This window comes from Mchenga conophoros, linkage group LG1, assembly GCF_057382185.1.
Source record: "Mchenga conophoros isolate Kocher_MC1m ecotype Shallow Benthic linkage group LG1, M_conophoros_male_GT1.1, whole genome shotgun sequence".
Classification (NCBI taxonomy): domain Eukaryota; kingdom Metazoa; phylum Chordata; class Actinopteri; order Cichliformes; family Cichlidae; genus Mchenga; species Mchenga conophoros.
In genome coordinates, this window is record NC_140526.1 from 18671109 (window position 1) to 18691862 (window position 20754).

At 38.7% G+C, this 20754-nt stretch overlaps 1 long non-coding RNA gene across 1 annotated transcript; it reads left to right on the forward strand.

Moving 5' to 3' along the window:
• The first annotated feature begins 1780 nt into the window (after nt 1-1780).
• LOC146583225 (uncharacterized) lies at nt 1781-9071 on the forward strand. The gene is made up of 2 exons (XR_014891470.1): nt 1781-1999; nt 8567-9071. It is a non-coding gene; the product is annotated as an uncharacterized LOC146583225 (long non-coding RNA).
• The last annotated feature ends 11683 nt before the right edge of the window (nt 9072-20754 follow it).

Sequence of the window (20754 nt, forward strand, 5' to 3'; positions counted from 1 at the left end):
TGTCTTCGTGAGTTCTCCAAAAACACGCACACGCACAGAGAGAGAGTTTGCGATTGGTTATCGGCAACTTGCTGTCCGCGTGACGTCAGCAAAAGGAGGAGGAAGTATTGAGAAAAAAAGAGAGGAGGCGAGATGAGAGCACTGAAGTGTCTGTCAGGGGACACGTCGCAGCTTCAGGACCGCGGACTGATGATGCGCGCTTTTGGACGCTGTTGATGAAAAGCGTGTCGCTCCTCTGTCGGTCCCACGGAGATCACGGCACTGACCCGGGAACGTCCTGATCTCGGATACAAGCACACGGCACGACGAGGATGTCTCATCCACAGCCGTCTGCGCAGGCTCGGCAGATGGCGTGGGATTTATCGATCTGATCCACGCGCTCACCTGTTTGTCGAAGCGAGGCTGTACAGAAACTCATTTCCATGTTCTAAACATCTGGAGCCCGGATGATGCGACGCTGGCCGCCCCTCTTTGCCACATGTGGATGTTTTGGTCTCCACGAACGCAGGAGGCATCTCAAGAAGTGAGTATTGTGGTTAGGGTAGGCTTGACTAGTTTCCACAGATCATTCCACCTTCAACAAATGCGCCTCGATCTGAGGGCGCAGACTTGACATTTGACACATTTATGGTTATATTGTCGGCGTTTATTTAACGTGACATGCTCAAGTTCACCGTCAAACCCATGACCAATAGATAACGATGTGTGCTGGCTTCTATAACTAGTTTGCAAGAGAACAACATTAAAATGGTACATGAGTAACCCAGTTACCTGTGCCTTAACTCATATAACAAGGGCAAAACATTAGTTGTGACAGAGAAGCAGTGTTTATGCAGGCCAGAAGCCTTTCACACACCGTCCAGGCCACTGAAGGCAATTTGACTCATACAGTGATATATATATTTTTAATTTATGAACCCCCCCCCCCCAAAAAAAAACACACTATGAAACCTGCTATTGCCTTTTTAATATTTTAAATTATATACACATATATACAAGTGTTAATATTTGTGTGCGTTAGAAAATGACGCACGTCTTGTCGGTGCATCTATTTCCCAATTAAAAATATTGACGTCAGACGTACAGGGGAAAAACGTGAGGTCATCACGAGGTTGATTTGAGTCAAATATTTAACAAAATAATTTTGAAATAGATATAAATATATGACAGGGTGCTCTTGCATTGTGACCAAAGATGTAGTGGCACCATTAGAATACCTATAATAACAATACTCATCATATATAGCTGTAAAAATAACCGAAAGGCAGATACTACTACTACTACTACTACTAATAATAATAATAATAATAATAATAATAATGTCTAGCATACATGTTTGATAGATTCCTAAGGTGTTGCTGTGGAAGATGGGCTTTAATGAAACGTTAAAGCAGTGGAGTTTGATGAATTCTGATGATCTGGGTTTGTTTGCAAAGTGTGAGAAGGAGCACAGAATCCACAAACAGTCACACAGGCTACACAGCTGTGAAGTTGCACCTTAAAGCACAACAGGAACAGCTACTGTGCAGTTTGTCACCCCACATCTATTTTTCATGTGTATTTTGGTGCTTATGCTCTAGAATTGGAGTATCATCTCGGTGACTGACAGACCAGTGAGATATTAAAATGGTTTAATTAGTTTTGGGGAAGTTATGGAGATTTGGGATTGACATATCTGATTTAAAAACATTAAAAACAAAAACAGAAATCATCATTCGATGGTGTTGAAGTGAAACCTGAAGCTAAACTTGCATAAATACCAAATCATTTTCTTTGTTCCCAGAAAGCCTCGGACTTACCTTTTGCTGTTGTCGCTAATGACGGAGCCTGTTCCTGTCTTTGGTTATCTAGCTGTATGAGTGATAATCATGCATCATAAAGCTAGATAACCGAAAGTAGGAATGACCTCCAAATCCTCAGCCTCTTGTTTATGAGATTAAGAAAAAAAGAAGAAGAAAAGAAAGAAAAACTCCAAAAGGAGGACATGTTGTCTTTTCAGGTAGGTTATGTGTGTGTATTAGGTTTAATAATACACAGATTCTTTATGAAAATGCATACAGTAAGGTTTTACTTATTGACTATTCTTCAATCAAAAGTGCCTCTTCCTTCCTATTTGTGAGAAAAAGACTGGCACAATGAACACATTGTCTTAGGTTTTAGAAAATGGTTGTGAAAATGTTGGGTAAATATTTTATCAGTAAACTGAAAAAGCTTTTTTCAAAATAAGGTGTTTTTGCTGCACCTGTCCACAACAGTTATCAGCCTCATGATCAAATACACAGAATCCCAGAAATTAAAGCATTTGTTCTAATAAATTCTAACACTGAACTTTTCTGAAGGTTGCTTTAATGAAGTGATCCAGGAATAATAAGCTCACGGGGTCACTTAAATATTTCTGAAAGTAGAAAGAATTTACAAGGGGCCTTTGTTGTACATGAATGAATGATTTTTCCTACCACAGACTTCCTTTAGAAACACACTGATGACATTTCTTTGTATAACAGAAGAATTTGGCCTCATGTTGTCAAATTTAAAACACTATTTTTACCTCATGTTAATGTTTATGTTACTGTGATTGAAACCTTAAGTAAGCATAATGAGACTGTTGAGATACAAGTCGTGCTTTTTGTCTTGAAAAAAATGCTATTACATTTAAATGTTTTCATTTTTAAAGCTGAATGCAGTTTAGCTTTAAAAATTAGAAAATTGATATTATTTTGCCTTGACTCTGTTCAGCAGACTGTGTATTTTACTTATCACAGTATAAACCAACAATAAATTCCCAGATTCCTTAAATTGGTCAGAACAGTTAAGATCCAGGAGAGAAATCACAAGTGTTAGCTTATGTCTTTCCAAGGATTAGCACCCATGTATTTGTGTCAAAAGGTTATATTTTTAAAAGCACGGTTATAATAAAGGGATTTCACTAAATGAGAGGCCTCCTTCTCAAATTTAAGTACGTGGGGATGTTTGTATTTTGGGAGTCATCTAGACGGAGGTTCAATGCTGCGTTTAAAATGGATGTGTAGCAGAAAGTATAGCCGCATTAATGTGGTCCATCATCAGCCGTCCGTCAGATACAAATCACTGCCGTCTTTACGCCTTCCTGTCTTAACTGTCACCTCCGGTGTGCTCTCACTTAACAGAGATGTAGCAAATCACTGAGGTCACGTTTCTGTGGCCTTTTGAAGGTCGTTCTGTGAGTCACTGCACTTCTAACTGCTGCTGTAATTGAACAGAGCGGGAGAAAGTCATTGAGTCAGTGGCTGAAAAAAAACCTCATGACATTTGATTATATTAAAGCTGAGAGGGAACCTGCATCTCTGTGACTCTGCAGGTGGTGAAACAAGTAAAACAAGTAAAAATTCCTACAATTGTCCCAAGTTTACCGAAGCAAAGCACAAAGGAGAAAAATGCTTCTCAAAAGCTAAAACCTTAATGTAAGTAACAGCACCGTGTTATTGTGTGCAACATTTTCTAAACTTTTGACATTTTAAGGTTATTGAAGCAGTTTAGAGTGACTACCTGTTACCTGTTTATGCCTAATTCTTTTCCCATAAAAGCTAGTCAGCAAAAAAAGTTTGAAATGAAATATATAAAATTTATTTGTAATTTCCTTTTTTTCAGTATTGAGTTTATTTGTTAGGCCTCCTTTAAAAACAAATCATTCACTTAAAATACAAAAAAAAATACAAGTAAACTATAAATAATATTTTTTAAATGAAAGTAAAAATGCAGAATGTTAGCTTATATTTCCTCTTTTTTTTTCTTTTTCTTTTTTTTTTTTAGCTCAATAGTAATCATTTTAAATTCAAATAGAGATCAGCTGCTTAATGACATCTGCAAGTAGAAAATTAGAAACCAAAACGCCAGGTATGGCAAACGTCTTGTTTTGGTAAAACTCCTTTAGACCATTAATAACGGATGCATTAATTATTATGGGTTTTTTTTTTTTGTTTGTTTGCTTGTTTAATTATTTTTGGTGTAAAAGACAAAAACATGCAGTTGTGACCTGGAAAACGAAACACTGATTTACGTTTTTGTTATTTCAAAAAGAATGATTATTTGTAAAGGAATCAAGTTTTTAAATTAACCTTTGCCCCCTTTTATTAAAAAAAAAAAAAAGGATACAGCTGAAGGGTTAATATGCATTTACACTTACATCCTTTTTCGACATACACGTTTCGTTTTTTCCTCCACCTTTAAACCTTTTTATTTTTAAACCTTCCGTCTTCTAACTCGCTGTATTCAAGCATGTTTAAATGCTTCCTCCAGCCTTCCGTTTCCTGCCGTGATGCTGATGAACGGAAAGAGATTAACGTTAGGCCCAGGTTTAAGTCGAGGTCTGTCAGTGGGCTGAACTGCGTCCGGTGACCTACATAAGATTTAATAGTTAGACTATGAAAAAAGGAAATCAGTCTTGGCAATTAGATTTTTTTTTATGTAGTACTTAGAAAATATATTTTCCTTTTATTTATTTTTTTTTAAAGGAGAATAAACCGTGCACCCAATAACCCACCTTACAGCTCCCTGTTGGATCACGGCATGCATGAAGACCCTGACTGTAATATAAAGAAAACAATCACGCATTTCTAGCAGATAATGAATAGGACGCAGACAAGCTCTGCATATTAACATAATTGCATCAAAACTGGGTGTAAAAGCGAGTAGGCCCATTTAAAGGCACAGCACCACCTACGAGCTCCACCCAGCAATGCAAAGACAGAGCGATTCTGAACACGTTAATATAATTTTATGCTTACATTTAATATAAAGATTGTTTTATTGTCCTAAATATTTTTGAAGTTGTAGTAAATAATAATAATAATAATAATAATAACAATAATAATAATTAGATTAGATAAAAGTTCAGCTAAATTTTTATTGTGCCTAGATGCTGAGAAAATGCTATTTTAGATTATTTTAGATTTAAAAAATTGTCTTTCAGATTCTTGCTGGCTGGCAGTCCTCCATGTGCTTCTTAGTTTTTTCTATAGTTTTTTTTTCTCTGTCATGCCAAAATACTGGTTTTAATAGCCAGAGGCTGTGGCTTGAACAAGTAAAAGGGGAACTGTCCCTTTATTACATGTTGTAATTAGACATTCAACTGGAAGGGTTGGGGGTGAGGGCAAAGCTGGGTAATTATAAATGCTGACACACTGGAATACTGCGTGACTAGCAACACACAGCACACGCTTTAAATCCTCATTATCAGCTTTTCAAGAAGCATTCAGCTCTCTAATTTCTATGTCTGGATCTTTGTTTAAATTTTAAATTCATACAGTAAGGTTACGCTGGGTTTAATGTGCTTTGGGTCCAGAAAACAGCTAAACATCTGGAAGGGCAAGGAATTGTGACTGCATCTTTGATTATTTACCTGCTGCCATTCTGCACAATAACTGTATAGTGAATTCAAAAATATTTCTCGTATAAAAAAGTCATTCCTGAAATGTATTTTATTGGAAAAGTGCTGTTTGACTGCACTCAGGGGTATAATGGATAAACACAAAAGGCTTTAATGTGCACCCGTGCACATGTACATACAAACACAGTGCAGTCTGCATGTCGGTGGTGGACAGTGCAGCTGCAGGAGACCTGTTGGCCTGTTGGTAAACAGTGACCAGGCTCCACATTATAATTCTGATCCTGCCTTCTCTCCACAATGGCTGCTTTGTGAAAGGAGTATTTCACAAAGGTCCACCACTTCTTTTTTTTTGTCCCCCTCCCAACATTGTATATTTGAGAGGCTGCTGCAGTAAACCCTGTGGTGGGAACAACAGTCAAGACTAGACAGTGGCAGATGCTTGCATTAGCACAGCAGTCATAACAGTGTCTCTGGTAGAAGTTGTCCTTTTGTCTTCCTGCCTCTTTATGTCTGACACTGACTTTCATGCTGTGAGCATATAATTAATGCACTGTCTTACGCCTGAACTATTGCGAATCACAAACTGAATTGTGAATGTGGTCATGTGTCATGAGTCTTAATTTTCCAAAGAACGATTAAGAAAAATCTTGCCTAACATGTCTTAACAAGCAGCACATGACACACTACAAATATCCCAGCAAAAACCCAAAATCTTAGCAGTAACGGAAAGATTGCAATGATTCATTGCAGAAATGTATAAACTGGCAGCAAAACAGCAAACGAAGATGACACAGAGATACAAATGAGAGAAACATACTGGACAACTGGAAAGACAGTCTGAGCTGGCCCATTTAGTTTGTCTTTGAGGGCTTTGATGATCAGTTTATTGGTTGATCAGTTTATGTTGCCATGTGTCAAATTCAATACTCGAAAACAACGCACAGATTAGACTCTGGTTAGCTCTGTCTGGGTGAGCTGTGCTTGCTTGAGAAGTGAAGAGTAGTGAAGGATAGCAGTGAGAGTGAAGCTTTCATTCTCATGGCTCACATTAGAGAAACCTTCATTTGTGTTTTGCTCTCACCAGAGCAAAGTTTTACACAGTAGAACTTTTTTTAATAGGGGAATGAGCCTGATCCGAATGAGTCAAAGTCTCATACCTCAGTACCTGTGTAGTACCTGTGTATAGTAAGGATGATGATGAGGTCTCCTGAAGGCAGGACATTGTCCTTTTTACATCTCTGCAGCCCCCATTCCTCCCACAAGGATACCGCAGCTGCGATCCAGTCTTAATCTGGGGATAAACACGATTATCCTGCTATGGCTTGTTCTTGGCTTTGTAACAGCGACAGGGGACCTTTCACAGCTCGCCTTTTTCCCATGGTCGAGTGGGTCTGAGCAGCTAAGACCCCTGATGTGGACCAGTCGTCGTTTATCAGCTGTAGGCAAGCAATCAACCCCGCGCTGACTCTAAGGGAGCAAAAGACTGAAAAGGTTAGAGAGCTGCAGCTCCTCATAGAAGATCCTGATCTCTGACATGCACGCAGCTTTATAATTAGCAGAATCAAAATGTGTTTTTCAGCTTGTTATGTTAACTAAATAATTAAATGTCCATATTCATACATGTAGTAATATAGGGAAGAAAAAGGCAATGTTTTAAATAAATAATGTGTTATTTTTTCTCCCAATATTAGATCTCTATTATTAATGTAACTGTAACAGGGATTCATTTATAGGCACGAGTCCCTATTTTATTCTAACATGTACATTATTTTATTTATTTTATTTTATTTTATAAGAGGCCAACGTGTAGTACTATAATTGCAAATGACCAATTCATATGTAATTTATGCACCAATCATATTATAATCATTACAAAAATGAAAACCCTGTCTTCCTCCCAATTAAACATTTATCTATTTGTGAGTTAAAATGCATACACAGTATGTAATTTGACCATATCAAAGGACAAAATCTCTCAGGAGTGGATTTTGCATTCTCTTCCCGCCAGTCGTCATTTGGCTGTCAGTCAAGTTCAAGTTCACAGGGGTAGGAACGTCTGGACTCTTCATTCACTCCTCTCATTCCTCTCCTGGACTCCCTCCTTCTCCCTGCTCCCATGCTCTGCGTTGACTGCATGGCATTACTATGACACAGAGGCTGTGGCGTTGTTATGGCAGCAGGCTGGATGGCCTGGGTATGTGCTGGTGAAAAAGACAGCCTGTCAGAGACAGAGAGAGAGGGAGAGGAAGAGAGAGACTCAGGATACCCCCCTCAACAGCTGGGCACAATCACCCCCCTTCCAGCCTCCAGCCGCCCCCTCTAGCCTTTCAAACACCACCCAGACCCTGGGAACACTGAGAATTTCACATTCATCATTCATCACACACTCCCTGCACACCCCTCTCAACCTTCTTCCACTTTTTCTCCCCAACCAAATCCTAACTCTGTTACCCATCAATTCATCCATCCAATATTTAAAATACTCCTTTAAAATACTACCCACACTTAGAGAGATGCCTGCCCCACGACACAGGTGTACTGTGGGATCAAGAAAGGAATTTCAGATTTTAAAAAATGGTAAATCAAATGCAAAAATTGAAGATGATACTTGAGCGTATTTTTACACTCAGTCATGCAGTGTGTGTGTGTGTCTGTGTGTGTGGGAGAACAAGGGAGAGATTTTGTTGAGGTCTCATTCAACTTTGAGCATGAAAGGCTGATCATTTGCATAAACTGCATGCTGTCTGAGGGGTTTGGGGGTGGCAGCCATACAGAGAAAAGATATAAGAGAACATAAAAAAAGAGCACAATCCTGCATTGTGGGGCTGCAGGAAGAAAGAGGAGGTTTGAATAAGAGAGAGGGTGAAAATTGGCAGAGAAAGGACTTTACCATGTCTCCCAGTGGGATTAAATTGTCCAGGAGTCTCTTTATATATAATTTGGTGAATCTGGCAGCAGCATGGCCACAGGGCTGAATTCAGTCTGATCCTACACCGAGCCCGCGCCTGAACTTCATTTGAAAGGAGTTACCAATATGCTGAGATGATGCAACCAGTTAAAGAATAAAGTAAATGTTTAGAGCAGTTCACAAAAAAAAAATCATAGAGCGGTTTTTTAAAAATATTCAATTTATTTTTTGTATATTAAATTACAGCTAATGTCGTTTGTCCTCTTTTTTTTCTTTCTGTTTTTTCCCCTCAGATGAGGACCAAAATGGTACCAGAGTCATCAAGCTGTGGAGGATCAGGGGTCACTGTGAGGAATCCCGTCTCCGCTACTGGACTCAAAGTTTTCTATCCCCACATGCGAGCAGAGCTGTGCAAACAGATCTCACTTCAAGCAGATTACAAATAAAATTGCTCTGCGAACAAAACAAAAATGTTCTCACACTCTTTGCAGAAGATTCGTGCTTTTTCTTATTTTAGAAAATAAGCTAAAATGTGTATAATTTTTATTTTTTTGTTTATTTATTTAAATGTAAATTTGTCCCTGAAAGTTATTACTACAATCATATTGTATTCAGGTCTTTGTATTTCGTCATTTTAATGACTTACTCATAAATTAACCCAATAAACGTGTAATGTAAAATTTCTGTACGTCGACAGTGTATTAATGCATCTTTTTGGAGTAACCCTTTTAAACTGTATCTCAGCAAAGTGACTGAAACCTATTTATTTAATAAAAATGTAATTTAAAAAAACAGAAATGAGATGCTCTGTCATTATTACTAAAATCTGAGCCAAACTGAGCCAAAATCTTCACAAAGGCCGTTTCGGTCAGCACCTTGGACAGAGGCAGACTGCAACGAGCGCTCCACGCTTGGAGGGTGAAGAATGAAAGACGATTATTTATTTTATTTTAGTTTTTTTTTTTTTAAAACAGGTGAATTATGACAAATTTGAAACAAAGATGGCATGATATATACTCTACGACAAGCTTAAAATTAGCTTCCTGCCCCTGCTGTTGATTCGATCGTAAAGTAAAACAGGTCAAATAAATGTAATTCGATCCAGCTGTTGATGACAGCGTAAGGCAGACTTCAGCATGTTGCCCTTCCTCTAGTTGCTGCTTTTCTGGAGATCAACCCGACCCCAGTTCCCGAGAACTTGTCTGCTGCTGGAAAGCGGGTCGTGACCCTTTACTCTCCTGGGACACAACTTGACCCGACACAACCCGTCGGACACGTGCGCCTTCCTCGATCCACGACACGACTTCATGGTTGGTGAAGTTTGCGTCATTCCTCTTGGAAGAAAGAAAGAAAGCAAGCATCGGTGTCCACCTGATACCACTGAATGGGAACATCCACGCTGTACACATTTGCAGTCCACTTCTTTATTTGTAAGTCCTGCAATGCCCGACTCTTAAGTTTAAACACACCTCATTTTAAATGCAGACAGCACTGTCTTCAGTTCTCCTCCTTTCATGTTGTGCACAGAGTAACAGTACATTTATGCTGCACTGTATGCGTGAGTGATGCGTGTGTGAGACCCAGCTGACGTGAGGATGAGGAGCAGGCTGCAGGTGTTCCCTCTCATGGCACTCAGTGTGTGTTCATTCATTCATACATTCATTCTGCTTAGATATTCTAGTAGTTGGCACATGTAGATAGATGGACATGGTTTGTTTTTGTTAGAAGACACTGGAAATCATATCACTAAAGCTGAGAAATTAACTTTCATACCTTGCTATCAAGAAGAAAGCAAACATTTTATTATATTTATTATGACATTTCCATCCATTACACAGATTTTAAACTAAAGTCTGGGTGATAGGTGACACTTTCACTCTTTCCAGTAGTTTATCAGCATTTTCACAGGAAGAGAGATGTTTAAAGTGAACTCAGATGTAGTTGTACTTCCTCACACAGCTGTGGTCCCAGCTTGTGTCTGTGGAGGGCTGCAGATGATTGTCCAGTCATTTATATCTTCCAACTCAGTGAACTTTAGGTCTTGTTCCCCTCGTTTGCATAAGAATAAAATCTGGTCCTGTGAAGTTCCCCAACCTATTGACCCAACTCCCCAGCAATGAATGGGACTGCTTTGAGGCTCCCCAGCCTCTCAAACGGGCTTTAACCATGCTTTAAGTCCCAATCATGGTAATTTAATATATCTTAAGCCTCTGGCTGTTTTGCTGAAGCCCCTCTACAGTTTGTTTTAGGCATTCTCTGCTTCTGGCCTCATCAGTGATACTCAGCGGCAAATTTAAGGAGCTGCTGTGGTACTACAAGTTCCCTATTAGTAGCTAAATAAGCCTTAGCGTCAAATAATTAGAAAAAGTATTTTCTATTGTTGTTCAGTCTTTTGATTTTAATAGAAGAGGGAAATCGCACCACATAGCTGATGAACAGGGTGATGAAAGAGTCTGACTATTCATTTATCTCATTTAAAGTGTAATATCCTCAGTGGCCTGAATTTTTGTCTTGTGGGAACAAATATACATACACGATCAAACCTAACTCTTGATGCTAGTTTAAACTAACTAAACTGTGTGGTGGAGGTCTACAGTTATGCAATGACATCATGATACATATAGTGTTGTCACTGTGATTATCAACAGAAAACTAAAATCTCTCAAAGTAATTAAGTACGTAAAAATTTTTCATAGTGTCTTTTAAGACCAAACACGAAGTGCTTCACAGAGGAATCAGTAAACCTGCCCTGACTGATCCTGGCTGTCCTCACTGTCAGAGAGAACACCTCGATGATTATGCTCATAACAAAGTTCCTGTGCACATTTCCTGTGCTTATTCTTAATAGTTGAATACAAATGTGGACGGTGATTCTGCATCCTCTCTCAGCTAGTCTCCATGTTGAAAGAAAGAACCAACATAAGGTGTTTTAGTAAGCCGCTGGGCCTTGTCATGTCTATGTCTCCGTATGGCACTGATTCTGACAGGCAGTAAAAGAGCACTGTCAAAGACACCAGTCCAAAAACTCCCAAAGGGCTTAAATAATTCACATTGTTTTAATACTCAGCACACCACTTGCGCCTTCATGGTGTGAGAGACCAGTCGCATGAAGATTCACCATAAAGTTCATCACTCAGAGAGAACACCCACCAAGTCAACCACAGTAAAGCAGAGCGATGGCCTCACTGAAGGGGTCCAGAGTTCATGATTTCCCTTTATTCTGTTGCAGTTCTTTAAGCGATGAAATGCACACATTTATGCAACATACATTTTATATAAGCTTATACAGTTTTAGTTGTTTAAAATTGAAGTTTATCTCTTCAGCTGCTGGCATGGACAGCTCCAAACTTTCGCTCCTTATAGAAATCCGCCCGAATGCATTCACTGATAAATATTTATTTTAAAAAAAATTAAATGACTTGGCTTGTTAACCAAGAGTTACTTTCATGTGCTGTGTTAATATATTTATTAATCCAGTATATGGTGAGAATTGATACTTTATAAGCAGAGAGCGATCGAAACACAAAGACAAATCAGAAACAAACACACAGAAAGATTTAATTTAATCTGAACACAATTTTAATTGTAAGCTCTTCTCCTATTATAAATCGTATATAGAAGCATCTGCGCTACTCAGGCTGACTTATTGAATCAGGTTTCCAGCAAACAAAGAGTTATTCTGTTTCCAGTAATAACAGCAAGAAGAGGGCTAAATATTGATCTCTTTTTTAAAAAAATTATTTTTATTATTGTAATCCAGGAATTAAGTGCATGCCTGTGTTTACAGGGTGGGATAGTGTACAACCTACATGATTCATACCTGGTGTGGATGATTTTTTTAATGGAGTGTTAAAAATATATGTGGTTCAAGTTTTTTTTAGGCCATTTTACATCATTAGAAACTAAAGAAATGAAACATAAAATGCTTGACAACAAGGCTTTCAAAGAAAACGGTGTACTATTGTGCTGATGATGAAGGTGCTGCCATTTATGTGGATTAACCATCTTCAACTGTTATTTGACAAAGAGTGAGGAGATTTTTTTTGTCTTTGTTTTTTTCCCCTGAATAGAGTTCATTTTCAGACTGCAGGGAGGTCTTATTAAAGTGATCAACCGGATGAGGAGCCAACATTTTTGGTGCTATGACTGTCATGACTGTTAATCAAAGAAAATAGAAACATCCTTATTGGTTAAAAAAAAACCATCAAACTTGTTTCAGTTACAGTTCAGAAAGCTCTCAGCTTTACAAGCACCACTTAAGAGTCTCTAATAAGTGATCACATGATTCTGGGGACTGCCTTAGGCTCCAATGATTTTGTTCAATGGATGCATTTAGCAAACAGACTGGTTGTTTCCCATTAACTAAACTCGGTGTTCTACATCAGGTTCAAGTCAAAGAAGAATAAATAAAAACTCTCTGTGACTGGTTTTGTTTTTTTAAAATAAAGTGATTTTGTCACAACTGTTTTGAAAACAACAAGATGTATCTCGGGGACATAACTATGCTTCCATTAGTTTAAAGGCGTATTACAGATCAGAGCAAAGGATTTCAAACTGCCAATCTCAAGTCTTCAATGCTGGGCATTGTTTTAGCTCTCCGGGATGCTTGATGAGTTGGCAGTTGGATGTTTTCCCAAAGACAGGGATGGGACCGGTCCTGAAACAAGGACCTCATCAAAGTTTTTGGCGACAAAAGCCTTCCAGCTCTGCAGATACATAAACCCCTGAGAGGAGAGATTTCTACAGGACAACAAAGCACACATTTGTTTCTCTTCTCTTCCCGTCTCAATCAAAGCCTCTAATTAACACGGTGTCTTTTCAGATAGTGGAGATCAAATAGTAGCAATTATCTGTGCAAACTTTGATGAGGTGGAATCCCGTGCATTTATGGCCACACATTCAATAGTAATCTCAGTCCCTGGTTTGGTTCACTGCACAGCCAAAGCTTAGTGAGGCCCACTGCACCAAAAAACCAAATGATCTCTAACGAAGGTCCACACAATGATGCATGTAGTGCCAAAAACACTGACACACACACACATCTTGGGCTTGTTAAACTAACTTTATATTATTATAGAAGATTTATATTTTCAGTGATTATCATTAACCTGGTTAAAAATATGGATGTTAGTGACAATATTGGGCTCAACGCACCACTCGGTCATACATAGCTTTGAACATGGCTGTAGACTCAATGTAATTACATTGTTTCATAATAAGTAAAACTGGCTATAGGGAAGTAATTCCTGAAAGTCCTGCTAACTTAGGCTGTAAACTGTGTGTCAAGTTCAAGTTTATTAATCATTTTAATGCGAAATACAAAAAACAAAGATACTAAAAAGACACACATGGACACACACACACACAGACAGAGAGAGAGACAACTGTGACAACAAATAAGACAAAATTTTTAAGATGGGAAAATTACGTGTTGCCTGAGTGCAATAACAAATTTGAGTATGTTCAACCAAAGCATATTTATCTTATATTTCATCATATATTGTTGCAAAGATGTCAAATATGGTGAAAAAATAAGATACTGAACCATTTGGGGGAAAAATGTTCTTTAAGCTGAAGCTGACTGGTTTTTCTAATTAGCTGGTTTCATGCAAAATTCGTCCAGTGAGAACGTAACGTGGCATTATGCAGTAAAATTACTGTAAAATCTACAGTTGTGCTTTAAAACCTGTTAATTTTGCTTGTTTGTGGAAAATACAAACAACAAGCACGTGCGAAACAAACAATGTTCATAAAACAAGATCCCCGTGAGGCTGGGAGGGAAAAGGCTTGAATTTCATCAGGAAAGCACACAAGCACAGGGCCACAGTGTGTCTCTGTATCCAGGCAGGGCAATGTGTGCACATCAGGTTTTGTGAGGCTCTGACGAGATGTGACAGCCCGGCTCTCGCTCAAAGATCCCAGAATTTGGTCCATTTTTCTGCCTTTTCCATTTACAATGCTTCAGTGGAGATTTCTTTATTTCAGAATGGACAATGGTCTCTTTCTTCCTCATTCCCAACATCTCCCTCGCTCTCCCTCACACACACACATTCACCACACACACACACAGACACACGTACACACAAACATGCACAAAGCCTCGATGGCGGACGCACGCACACTTGCTTGCTGTCATGCTCATTTTGATGGTAATTAATGACATCACCACTGCGTGCAAGAGCATGGTGGTGTGTGTGTGTGTGTGTGTGTGTGTGTGTGTGTGTGTGTGTGTGTGTGTGTGTGTTTTGGGGTGGAGGGGTGCGTTTGTTTGTTGAGCAAACCGTGGGAACAGCAAGCTCTCCAGGGTGGCGAGTCAGGGCCTCCAACAATACATATGCTGTTGCTTTTCACCCAAACACCCTCCCTTCCCAAGAGAATCATTGCTCTCCCCACCTTTCTCGGTCCCCATCTTCCCTCCTTTTTTCCATGACTTTCCCTCCTTTGCATTTGTGGGAGTGTGAAGTGTGAGATTACTGCCCTCTCTCTGTCAGTGTGTCTCATCAGCTTGGTTTTTCCAGGTGGTAACATACGTCTGTAAAAAGACAGCACAGGAGAAATCAATCTGGACAAAACTATTTATTACTAAACCGTTTATTGCTTTGACACGGTGCATGCCACATCTTTTCTCCACATTTTTTTTCTCCCCACCAAACTTTATATGCTTACGTTCCACTTTGAATTTGTAGCTGCGACTGTAAGGAAATTTGTTAAATTATGCAACATATTGCTTGTTGTGTGCAGTTTCTAAAGTGGGGCATCAGGCACTGATTACACCTTCTCATTGGTGTGAAAAGAGGTGCAGTGAAATGAAACATTTTGTAAATATATGGGAGATTTAGATTTCCTACAGTTGTAGAGTGCTTTACTTCTGTGATGATGGCACTTCACTTTGATTCTACTGCTATTTTGCTTTATTATTAGATGTATATCCGTTATTTTGGATGTGATATTAATTGTCAGAAAGAGCAGTCAGTTCCTAGCATCTGTGCATTAATAAAGGTTATCTTTGCCAGTAATTTTCTTTACAGAAATAAAAATATCCTGGGAAAGATGTGGGCATTGTATGGCCTGTACAGGATATTTCTTTATTGACTTAAAAAAATGGGTTCAAGAATTCAAGAATTCAAGAATTAAATTTTTTTTAAACGTTGAATTCATTTTTGATTTTTTCGATTCCACAAAGGCTTAATTTATACATACAGGTTCAAATATGTACATACACTCACTTAAATCCTTTAATACTGTAAGTAGTGCTGAAGGTTCTACAATGTCTTTTTGAACCATTTCTAAACAACTGCTGATTTTAAGACCATCAGTTCAAACATTCAGATGTGTCACCACTTTGCTGAGCTCTGGAAGAAGACCCAAACTGTCCCCCTCAGATGAGAAATGGGACGCCATGGACCGAGAGGGTACAAAGAAAGAACCCCCTGCTTTAAAATCTATACCTCCAAGCTCGACTAAAATTTGCAACTGCCCACACTGAGCCCATAAAATCTTTCTGGAGAAATGTGCAATGAGCTGCAATTTACAAAGGGACATTTAACCAAATGTTAGTGGGTTGTGTGTATGTGTGTATTTGAGCCTGTGAGGTTTAGAGAAAATCCCCCCCAAAATTTGCACAAAGCAACTTTGTTGCTTTTATTTTTAAGGTGACTGTTATTTATAGGTACACAGTCATGTGCAAGTGAACGCAGCTTCACAGTAAATCCATTGGAACTAACTTTTCTGAGAGATCTGAACTTTCTAGAGTTTATAACAAGATATGGTCTTTTAAGCTTTTATTTACTGAAGTCAGAGATCGAGCTGTCTGTTTAGTTTGTGGAAAACAGATTGTTGTGCTTAAGGATTACAATTCGAATCACCATTGTGAGACTAAATGTGCAGAGAAATACTAGAACTTGACTGATGCAGAGTGGGAATAGACATCTGAACCTTCTCTAGCTAGATACAGTTACAGATCTTCTCTCAGTGACAGATCACCTGCCCACTGTGTTGGAGTTCCACCTAAGGCACCGAACGTGACTTTAATGTACTTCTCGAACCTAAAATGACGATAATTTTTATCAAGAATGAGAAAAAAAACTGAAAAACTGCAGACGAAGCCATTAAAATACTGTACATGAACTACAGCTCAAAATACTCTACAAATCTTGACCCCTCTGTATTGTAAGTCATGTAAACTGATATGTGTTGTTATATTTAACCTGTGAGGCCACGTGTTTAAAGTAGGTTTAGAAAAGTACACTACAGAGTTCTTACAGCACATAAGGTCGAGGGTAGAAAGCATCTTGTGGTGTCTATAAGGACGAGTTTTGGAAGGGAAGGACTTTAGTTACTACGTCTGCTTTAATAACGCAAGTCATTTTTTTCTTTCCAGCAGCATAGATGAATTGAAAAGCTGATCATGAATAATTTGTGTTTCAAAACATTGGTAAAGGGAAAGCAAACTTTTGAGTGTTTTTTATTTTTTAATCTGGCCTATTTGTTGTGTGTCAGTATATGTGTGCAGACTACTTTCCCATCCTGCCTGAACAGAAGGGCTAAAACATCTATGTAGGAGTCTCGAGCTTGTTTAAACAGTTCACCAGGCAACTCGCCCACCACCATGCTCCCTCACGTCTTCCTCTCTCTCTTTTTTAACATTTTTAAAATGAAGTGAACAGGTAGGTGAAACCCGTTTCATTCATTCATATATTTTGCAATTTGCTTGCTTTGATATACATTTAAGACTCCTCGCATGTCTTCTCAACCCTCTGCTAAATGATGTAACAATGATTTTAATGGTAGGATAATTTGGAGCTGAGGGGGACTGTCATTTTAAATTGTACAGGTTTACTAACATCTTAACTAGCAAAGCAGGACCAAATCGCATTGATATTTAGCTTTTCTCGCAGTGTTTGATAACTCTGATCATTAACTCAACCTCAACGAACTGTATCTGTAACTTTTGTTTAACTTTGTAGATTTAATGTGTTTGTACTTTTGTGTTGTGTAAATTAAAATTCAAAATCTTATATCTCTCCATTAAACTGGATGCACGCTGTCAATCAGCAATAAATAGGTGAGAAATATTGCATTTTAGGGTTTATTACAATAGTACAAATGATCTTAAAGGCATTAATTAAGGCTCTTGCTGGCAGGTGCACCTAATTATCTAAACCATTCAATTTGGATCTCTTGCACACATTTTAAACCAGCTCTTATTTCCACTTGTTTAATCTAGGCAGGGAACTAGTGGCCTTTGTGCCCAAATCAAAGCAGTCCCCTGCTATGAATAGTGATTTTTCTGGTTCTCCTCATCACCAGTGCCGGCCTAGGGGTCTTCCCCCTGAGACTTTCCCCTTTGACCCCAACAAATGGACTCTTGTCAACTGAATAAAAAGTAGGGATTGGTCTTTAGTGATGCCTGGTGTTCAGGCAGTGGACGTTTGATGAGTGATCACAATGACAGAAAGAATGCGACAGAAAAACCGCTGGAGCTCAGCACTCACTGGGACATCTCGTGACAGAGGCAAGCTTGAGTCAGCGAGGTGGCTACTTTTATTGGTTAGATAATCTCTCATCGCATTTGATTGCATCAGCAACAAGCTTGTAATATGACTATCCTTAAGGACAATAAACATCATTAGCCTTGGGTTGTCTGAGAAAAAGCATATAGATTTGACTAATGATTGCCACTGTCATTAATTTAGACCATAAGAGCCCCTGATATCTTGCTCAGTGGCCTGGTGAGACCACTTGGCAAGGACAGTGAGAAAATGTAGGTTGTTGCGTCCATATATAAGCCCAGATGGACACTGCAGCCTGCTCCAATCAGCTCACAAAGGTGATATAATTGCCAGTGCAAGATGGGACAAGGCCCACTGCCTTTGGAGTTCTTCGGTCTCCTCCTTTTCCCATTGCACCTATTCTCTACCGCTCAATACACACTGATTATACTCCCCTCCCTCATTGTCCTATTATCCCCCTCCAACAACAGGCCAATTTGTCCCTCCAGCTTGGCTCCCGCCTCCCCTCCTGCTGCGTTATTTAGCCCCTCTTCTGCACTTCAATGGCAGGTACTGATTAGAGAACTTCCACGACCTCTTCGCCATTTCTCAAAAATCCCCCCCTCCCCTTCCCAGCAACCTTTAATCTGATTACAGGCTTTCTGCAGCTTTTCAGAGGAGGCCAGTCCCAGGAGGACAATAGCAGACCAAGTGGTTTCACAAACACTCTCGCCAGGGTCATATGATTCACAAGAGGAGGTGCGTTTACTCTCCTACAGCATCAGGTCCCTGCAAGGTCTGCCTGCACAGTGATGTAAGAGAAACATCTCTGTTACAGCAATCCTGGCTTCAAAAGTTTAAGACATCTCAGATCCCAGACTCACAACTTCTCAGCACACTTGATGGACTCAGCACTACTAATGTCAGTTTTTAAACAAACAAAAAGACCACAGCACTCACCTTGATTAGAAATCATTAACTGTGACTCCACATGGATAATCTTTCAAGCATTATCAGTGGCAAAATCTGGTGAAGATCATGTTTTAACCATAAATCAGTCATTTTACTGTTGGCTGTGTTTGCACGTCAGCTACAATATGTTTCACAGGTTCAAACCGTGTTTACCTACTTGTTTAAAATAACCGTAATGCTTGCCACACCTTTCTTTGTAAATATAAATAAATACATAAATGATTAAATAAAATTATTAAACATGACTTATAGATAATAATAAATTTACTTTTTAGCCTTTTTAAAAAAACATATTAAACATTTAATGGTAGACATGATCATTATTAACAAATCCCGCAGAGTACTAAATGTTGCTCTGGTGGAGTTTACATCGATGCTGTCCTGCAAAAATGAACAACTATAATCAAAACTTGTCATGACATCATCTAACATGCAAAATATTCTGGAAAATCTTGATTTAGTTTAGGTAACAAGCATAATGCCCTGTTCAAATGTCTAACTTTAGTTTCTATCACATTCTTCTCAACAGTGTAAAGATCTAAAAACCAAAATTTGTGTGCAATATTTTTGGAAATCTATTCCAGTAAATAAAATATCCATCTCGGATTTTAAACAAACAAATGTTTATACTGCATAAGTTTTTCATGCATAAGCATTCAACAAGTAAATACTGTCTTTTACTAAGACTCTGATCTGTCTTTCATTAATACCAGTTATACAGATCTGCAGTGCAACACAAACATTTTAATAAATAATAGCAGCTAGTACGTGATGCTTTTTACTAAACTGATAACTCCAACTGAGGTAATCCCATCAATATCTTAACCCCACAGCGGTTGTTTAACCCCATCACATCTTTTATGAGACCTTTTCACCCAGTAAAGCCAACCAGACAAAAACCAGTGCAAAGCACTTGTCCACTCAATGTGTTTAGAGTTCATCAATGTCACAGTGACTGGTCAGGAAGTGATTCTATTGACTGGTCTGTCCAGGCCTCATTACCATCAAAATAAAGGGAGTCCAGAGACTGGGGGGCATCAAGTGTGTCTGTGATGACCTAAGGGAGCCTTGTTAACAACACCTCTTCAGAATCCCACCTTAAGCAAAGTCAGAGTGAACTTGGGCACTGTAGTTGTGGAGATCCTTCACAGATCAATTTTGCCACGAGTGAGATTTGAAACGTAATCGGAGAGGTGAATCTAAGCTATAGATGCTGAAAATGTAAAATTAAGCTTAGCTTCATTTACTTGAACATTTTAAGCTTTATTAACAGTCACCAGTTGGGCCTTTTAAAAAGGAATATCTTATTTAGAAGGAAATGAAAGCAAAAGTGAAAGTAAAACGTTTTGTTTCCTCTTCAATCATGTCTGCACATGACAGGCAAAAATATTTTGAGCTTTAAGAAAAAAGCAACATCTGTCTTAAATCTGTAATCTGAAACATACATGCATCATGATGAGATCTAAAATCAGATGGTGTGCACTCAGGTGGAAAGAAAAGTCCATGTTTGCACTGCTGACTGTTCACCTAGAAATGTCTTCATTTCATACAACAATAAATCATACACATCTTTACATCTCAAATCTCTCCAAGCACACTGAGCAGCAAGGGCTTATTTCACAGTAGGATAGAGAAAATATCAGCTGATCCTGCTTTCAAGTTACATGCAATCGTTGTCTTATAGCACCACCTTGTGGAATAACAGACAAGTATTATGAAGAAACAAAATTTCAAACACAAATGCTGTTTGTTTGTGTTGCATGTGATGCATGGATATACTTTTAGTTTTTAGTTTGCTTGTTTCTTTGCTTTTGTGTATTGCTTGTGAATTTAAAATTTGCTTATGATAAACAACCTTTTTTATTTTTTTCAAAGGCAAGAATAGACCTGTATATCTCATGAGAGCCATGGCCCGCTGTTTGGCTGGCATGGGAGGAACGTCAGCTAATGCAGGTTCAGTCTCTGCTCAGTCTCTCTTCCACTCCACCTGGCATCAGCCTACTGGTCTTTGTGTCTTG